Raw genomic sequence first — 8,346 nt, 5'->3', positions numbered from 1 at the left:
ATCAGCTGATCGATATCTGGTCTTGCAGAGATGTGCTGCAGCCCTGGTCATCACATGCTAGATTCCACATCCACAGAGAGACATTCCATGATCCAACAATTTAAGAACAACAACATAAATTGTACGTAGACAGATTCCCCAGATCATCAGTGAGTCATCCCTCCCACCCTTGTCTAAATAATAGAAATTTGTTTCCTGGAGCACAACATTACTCAGATTAATATGCAAAGTAGTTTGAATTTTTTAGGACCACATTTATGGTGCCAGGGAAACCACAAGGTGTTGCCTTTAGTTAAAGGAACTTTGGCTGAGTTATGGAGAAGACAGTCCCTGAATGATTTCATCCTTCTACAATAATCTCAACACTAAACTTCCCAGAGCTTGACTCCTAACTGAGCAGCACACAGGCTTGGACGCTTCTGTGGAGTGGGGGCAGGAAGAGGTAGGGTGGGAACTTGGGGGAAGGGGTGGAGGGGGGGGTGTAGGACCTGTGGCGGAGTGAGGGTCAAGGATCCCTGAAGAAATTAGGAAGTCAGCACCTCTGCTGTTAACTCAGACAGATCTAAATACCACAGCTCTATGGTGCACAGAGTTTTATAAAACCAGGCATTTGGTGATCACTACAGCTCTCAAGATACAAAGACTTTGTGGTGGCGTTAAGCCCAGCATAGCAGGTAACCAAGGACTTAATTTTCAGCTGAGGGTTTGGCTGCTGAAGCTGAGCCCTGTTTTAACTTTTGTGGCCACTTCTTTCCACAGCTGCCTGACTGTAGTGCATATGCACCAGGGTCCCTTTTTCTTTGTTCCATCCAGCACCAACACACACCAGAGGATAAGGCCACCATTGTGTTTAACGTCTGTGGTGTCCAACGCATTCTGAATCAACTCTGTTGGATCAAGTGCTGCCTGAGATCCACAAAAGCACTTTTAGCATAACATCATATGCTCTGCCATTGGGATTCTTTTAAGGGCTGTGCTTAATCCTCCTCCCAGGCTTTCACAAAGAACTGCAGGTGATGGAGTGCCTCTTCATTAACAAAGTATCTTTAGTGGCCACCGGCCTGGGCAGTTTAAAGCGAGAGAAAGGAAAGTGATTTTGAAAATGATGAACAACCTCTTCCAATGAACAGTGTTTTCTGTCCCTCGTTTCTCACGCTTTGGAATCCCTGGGGCCCGCAACAATAAGAAAATGGGATAACAGCAGGCCTGGGTCTGACAGTGATGAACTAGGTGATGAGGAATGAGAGGTATGTTTATGGCATTTACTATGGGAACTGTTCAAAGGGGATCCAGGAATTTTGCTGGCTTTTGTCTTCAGCTGGACAATGTTGTCAGCCTTTTCCTTCCCCACTCAAATAACTTCTAAAGCTTTCAAGAGGTCAGAGTGAACCAGACCTAGCCAGTGCCTAATGAACTTTAACGAGCTCTGCTATAGTCCCGGCTTCACCTGCTTCCAACCTGATGGCTGTACAGCTAATGACTTCACACAAGGCAAAGCATCCTGCTCCTGTTCAGAAGATACGGGATGGGGGAGAACTGGATGCATCATGGCTTCAGCCAGGAAAGGGATGTTGTGGTGCTGACTCTTTGGCTGGGAGTACCCATTCTGAGGACAGAGAGGGGTCTGCCCTTGCAAAATACAATTTATGCTAGGGGTTGGAGGTTTTTTAACAGGGATTTCCACCAACCACAGTTATAGGGAGGGGGCCAGGATCCACCAGGTAAAGGGGAAAAGGGGTTGGTAAGTTGAGCGGGAGGAGTCTAAGGTTTCAGGTGCCCCTCATCCAGTGGGTCCTTTGTATTTCTGCATATCTGTCACAGGTTCTATGGGCTTTGGTAGTCTCCAGTGCAGCTCCAGTAAGTCAGTCACTTAAATGTAAATGCAGTGAATGTTGCGCAGCTGTCTGCATGCTCCTTGCCTCTTCCACCAGCTCAGTCATCCCCTTGCCCAGGTAGCCACCTATTCACTCAACTGGCCTCCCACCCTTTTGTTTCATCAACCTGTTCACTCACCCACCCAGTGACTTACATTAAACCAAAAAAGTCACTCTTAACCCAAAACCAGATTGTTTGCAAGGGTTTAAACACATCAGTTTAGATTCACACCTTGGGGCTGATTCTCACCTACACTAAGGCCGCTTCATGCTGCTGTGACAGTCTGAGAATCAGACGCTTCTAGTTAAACTGATGCAAACCTGTGCATAGACAAATGCTTCATTAAGACTATTTTCTCTTGCACTGCCCCTGCCTGTCCTCTCCCTGGCACTTTTCACCAGCACTAGAGCTGTGTTGACAATATTGATACATTAGTCAACCAGCAAACCAAAGAGATTGGCTTATGCACTCTCCAGCCCCACATATACTAGGGAAATGATCTGTTAATGATAGAGTTAAAAACAGTTTGGCTGCTAACGGGGGCAAAGCCATCACCATTATGGTTGACCCCTGGTAGACGGAAGTGTCCATATTCTGCATCTGAAGCTGCTATCTGAATACATTCTCTTTCCTCTATCTGCTACCATATCATGGAGCCATCATCAATGCATCCTCCTTAGCTACACAGAGAAATTCAAAGGCCCTCTTGTCTCACTGAGGGTTTCCCTCTGTAAGATAAGCCTACGTTTAAAAAAAAAAATAACAGTGGCAAAACTTTCCAGCAATTCTCACAAAGCACACACAAACCCCTTTCCACTCACAAGCAACAACCAACCATCTTTCAGTTCCCAAAATCACAGCTCAGCTGTACAATAGCCTGGGTGAATGGGTATTTAGGTAATAGCATGCAAACAAGAATGCCTAAGATCAGACAGCCACTGAACTGACAAACAGCTATGTGGTGTTTTCCCAGGAACTGTGATGATATCTAAAGCACATCTATGTACAGAAAGGCTGGGCTGAAGTTGAATGATATTGAAAATACTAGCTGAGGCTCTGGGCCACAGTAATATAAGTAAGTGTAGGTGCAGCCTTCATCAGAGCAATTTACACCAGTTAAGGATCTGGCCTGTTCACTTCAATTGCACTACATGATTTACACCAACTGAGGATCTGGCTTGTATGTTTATCACTTTCCTATCTATAGACCCTTTTTCACAGTATGCAAATTCCACCTGTGAACTGCCTCACAGATAGATCTGGCTTGTTTAAGAGTTTTTAAATGGGGAAATGGTTACACTGATGTTTGACTTCCTGCTTTTTTCTTAAACTTAGGCGTTGTTTATAGTCAATGCGGGATTTAAACTAGTTCCTGCTGATATCATCTCAAGAATGTAAGAAGCGCTTTGCCTTTAAAGTCACTTCAAAAGGACAGTGCTCCAAGTTGCAAGGCAATTGAGAGAAGTGATAACAGCATCAGACGAGTTCCATGTTGTCTGCTGATGCCTACAGGATTGGGTTAGTGTAATTTAGTTCAAAAATTCCCAGATCAGCAGAAACCAAATAGAAAAACCATGAAAAAGTTCTGGGTTAAAAGTGGTAGGAAAGCGTTTTAATACATTAACATAGCTGAGGCCTGAAGTTTGCATTTTGGGGTGGGCCAAACAAAAGTTTTCCAACACTTATTATTAAACTATTGCTTTTGAGTGTTTAACATTTTGTAAAGAAAATAATGGGCTTGGCCTGAAGCCATCGGCTGGAGCATTTGCAAACTAAACATTGTGGCATTGGGCAAGTGCCTGAAAACCAAAACATGACACTGACCTAAAACAAAAGCGAAACTGACTGGTATATTTCCACTGATGTAGAAAGAAAAACAACATAACTGGTAAAAATAATAAGATGAAAGTGAGTTTTTTAATATTTCCAGGAACAATAACAGCTCTGCTGATGGACAAATGTGAGCGGAAGCTGAATATGACTCTGTCTAGATCCCTGCTTGGTCACTGATAATGCTAGAGGTTTATTTATGTATTATCTGCCACTGGTACTGTGTTGTTCCAATCTTTCGGACTCCCTATTTATGCATATGTAGACTAGATAGACCTTAACATGAGCTGCCTGCTGAAGTTTCAAGTGCACTCTTTTTTTTTTTACAGGTTTCAGAGTGGTAGCTGTGTTAGTCTGTATCAGCAAAAACAATGAGGCGTCCTTGTGGCACCTTAGAGACTAACAAATTTATTTGGACATAAGCTTTCATGGGCCAAAACCCACGTCATCAGATGCATGGAGTGAAAAATACAGCAAGCAGTATATATATTACAGCACATGAAAAGATGGGCATTGCCTTACCAAGTGCAGGAGGTCAGTGCTAACAAAGCCAATTCAATTAAGGTGGAAGTGGCCTATTCTCAACAGTTGACAAGAAGGGGTGAGTATCAGCAGAAAATTACTTTTTGTAGCATTTACAGCATTGAAACAGGTGGAAACTAGATGATCATCTCAGACACTGACAGCCGTGCAAATGTCTCTGTCTCTTCTCAGCAGCTGGTTGGCTACTGTAACAAGTAGGGGCCAATACTCCGCTTAATTGATTGTGTGGGAGTTTATGTTATGCTAATAATACTTAGCAGCACTTAAATAGTGTTTTAGAGATTTCCCCTCTCCCACCCCAAAACTTAACTAATGAATCCCTAGAACTCCACCATTAGGTAGAGAAGTAAGAATTAACTCTATTTTACAAAATGGGAAGTTGGGACAGAGAGGTTAAGGGACTTGCCCAAGGCCATAAACTGAGGCCTGGGCTAATCTTAAAAGTGTTACAGGCAGGCATAGCTACGTCATAGTTCCATGAAAAAAAAATCACACCCCCCTAAGCAACATAGCTATGCCCACAAAACTCTCATGTAGATGTAGCATAGCTTACTTTGTTTAGCGACCTGGTACAAACTATCCTGGCAAAAGCATTCTGTTGCTGTATAAACAGTGTCTCCACTAGGAGGGTAGCTGGTATTGTATAGCAATACCTGTATTGCTAGATAGGCAAACCCTTTCTGGTGAAGATAAGCCCTGAGTCAGTGACAGAGCTGGGATTGAAATACAGGGATTCCTGGCACATGGTTCTGAGTTCCATCTGCTGGACTTCCCTGTCTCCCCCATACATGATATGAATTGTATTTGAAATGGTGTGTAAATTTGGGTGGGATTTGCAAAGGTACTTAGGAGAAATCAATGGGTGTTAGGTGCCTACATATCTTTGTGAATCCAACCCTGTGTGTCTAATTATCATGTGTGTATAATTTCAAATAATACCCAGCATATGCCTGAAGAGAAACACTTCTCACTCACAAGAACTTCCAGAACACTACAGGGAGTAGGGTTGCTGCCTGTCCATGTTTTTGCAGGATCATCCCTTTTTCTGGGATAGCTGTGCTCAGAAATCCGAGAGGCTGCTCAGCATGCACTGGCAGTTGGCCAGTTTTGTGGGTTCAGGATCATCCCAGATGTCACCCTTTTTTGGTACTACAGAGGTGGCAACTCTAAAGTTTAAAAATGTGCTTTAAATAAAACAAATCTTATGTCTGGCAACGAGCGGACCTCTTGTTACTGACTTGAGGTCAGCAGGTGTGGCTGTTAGTGAGAGCAACGCAACACATCATCCCATGCTGTTCTTGTCTCAAACAGGTGTAAGGTCAGTAACCTCAGATTCTCCTGTTTAATCAGCTTGGCATTGCTGAGCATATGATAAGAGAGGGCAAGGCTATGAGACTCAGCGCCAATTGGTGCGTTCTGACAGCTCCCCTTTGACTGATGAGCAAACAGTATAGAACAGGGACGGGCAAACTTTTTGGCCTGAGAGCCGCATCGGGTTTTCGAAATTGTATGGAGGGCTGGTGTGTGTGTGTGTGGGGGGGGCATGGCTTGGCTCCCACCCCCTATCTGTCCCCTCCGCTTCTCGCTCCCTGATGGCCCCTCCCCGCTCCCTGTCCCCTGACTACCCCCGGAACCCCCGCCCCTGACTGCCCCCTGCCACCCCATCCAATCCCCCCTTCTTCCTGACTGCCCTCCCCGGGACCAGTGCCCCATCCAACCACCCCTTTTTCCTGTCCCCTGACTGCCCCTGGAACCCCTGCCCCCAACCACCCTATCCAACCCCCCTTCCTTCCTGAGTGCCCCCCCAGACCGCTGCCCCCATTCAACCCCCCTGTTCCCTGCCCTTTGACCGCCCTGCCCCCTATCCACCACCCCGCTCCCTGACCACCACCCCGAACTCCCCTGCCCTCTATCCAACCCCCCCGCTCCCTGCCCCCTTACCGCACTGCCTGGAGCACCGGTAGCTGGCGACGTTATAGCCACGCCGCCCGGCTGGAGCCAGCCATGCCACCGCGCAGCACAGACACCGGGTCAAGCCGAGCTGTGCAGCTGCACTGCCCCAGGAGCTCACAGCCCCGCCGTCCAGAGCATTGCACCAGCGGCGGGGCGAGCTGAGGCTGCAGGGCTGGGGGAACAGCGAGGGAGGGGCCAGGGGCTAGCTTCCCGGGGCAGGAGCTCAGGGGCCGGGCAGGAGGGTCCCACGGGCTGTAATTTGCCCACCTCTGGTATAGAAGGATGTGGATAGGCAAACTTGCTTACCTAGCCACATAGTGCTCAACGTCACTACCCTCTGCTTTCCATTTGAGTCATGAGGGGCCAGCACAACTATTTTAACTGGATGCTGGCAGTTAACTCCATTATGACTAGCCAGATTAATGTGTATTGTAACTACAGTGAGTGTACGCAGTGGAGTTACACCAAAGATGAATTTAGCCCACTGTGACTTGGCAACAGTTCTATGTCTGTTAAAGTATTTGGGGTACTTCACTCCTAGTTCACCAGAATGACTCTTCCACCCATCCCAGGCTCTGAGATGGCCCTGTGACAGAAGGCACCCCATATTCACACCCTGTACACTGTTGTAATAATCTTTGTCCAAAATATGCCGTGTGGGGTGTCATTTGAAAACTAGTAACTTACTGGTCAAGAATCTGATGGTGAAATGTAAGCAGCACCGTTATATGCAAAGTTATGAAACCCCACTGTATAGTATTATTAGCACATGTTCAAAACCACACAGCCCTGCCTAGGGAAAAGCTGTTAAATGGGTCTGTCCTAAACAAAGGAATGTGTGTTTACCTCAATTTACATATAAATAGTCAACTGGGTCCTTGGGACAGCAGGGGTAGGAGACAAAGCAAATGTGCATTTCAAGAAGCACAGGTGAGGAGAAAGAGCATGGAGCCTCCTTCATCACCAGACTCCATGTCTCCTACTTCACTGTGTGAATAAACTTTGCTTTGAGGGGTAATCTTCAGAATAATCCACTTCAAAGGTTCACTGGACTATAAAAGAAAGTTGCAGCAAACCCTAAATTCTCTGTCACCTGAGAAGACAAAGGCACCATCTCTGGGACAGATCCTGACCAAGGAAAGGGTCAGTCACCATCTTGCTGGAAGACTGGAGGTGAGAAAGTCCACCTTGAACAAAAGCCTTGAACCAGAACTTGCAAGATTAAGTTATAAACTTTTAGATGCATGTTTCCACATTTCTAACTTTATTTCTTACACTTGAATTCACTTAAAATCCTATTTTCTTTTGTAAATAAACTTGTTTTCTTTTTAATCTAAACTCATCCAGTGCTGTGTTTAAACTGAACAGTATGGTAACTCCAGTTAAAGTAACAAACTGGAGACTATTGACTCCTTACAGGAGCAACAAACTGTCCAGGAGCAGGCTGGACATTGTACAACACACATTTTGGGGAACATGCAGGGTGACCCCAGGACACTCCCAGTCCTGAATGTAGTAACCAAAGCTGGTGGAAGCGGGAGTGTGACTGGAGTGTTGCTGATAGGCTGCTGAGGTCAGAGCTGCTGGACCAGGGCTGCAGCTATACCCGGACACTTGGCAGCAGGTGTGGTGATTGTTTGCCTTAGCACCACCTGACATGTAGCCAGTGTTACTACTGGAAGTGATGATGTTACCATAGCCACTTGAACTGATGAGCCATTCAGTGGTGGAAAAGACCTATTAGAGTATCAAACCTATCCCTCCCATCTGTCAGGGTAGGATGAAAGCCTTATACAGTTGTCACTTTAAGATCTTAGGACTTGAATACTCTGGGAATTTGCCTTGATTTCAGTCATCAGTACTAGAGACTGGTGTAGCTGCAGAGTGCAAACCCCTAGTGTCAACAAGGTAAACTGCAATAAGCTCTGCTTTGCATTGGTGAAGCTTACCCTGACTTGAAACCAGGATCGGGAGTCTGGCTGGAGTGCCGGAGACCCTTACTTGAAGGCAATCAGAAATGAGGTGCTGAGAAACCCTTGCTGGAGCTTCAATATACATACACAAAAATGGTGGGGGCAGATTCAATGGTACACTCACGCCATTAAACCAGGTTCAAGTCTGATTTACATCTCTGGAGCAGCACAA

This window comes from Mauremys reevesii, linkage group 3, assembly GCF_016161935.1.
Source record: "Mauremys reevesii isolate NIE-2019 linkage group 3, ASM1616193v1, whole genome shotgun sequence".
Lineage (NCBI taxonomy): Eukaryota > Metazoa > Chordata > Testudines > Geoemydidae > Mauremys > Mauremys reevesii.
Note: the sequence above shows the minus strand (reverse complement) of the source record.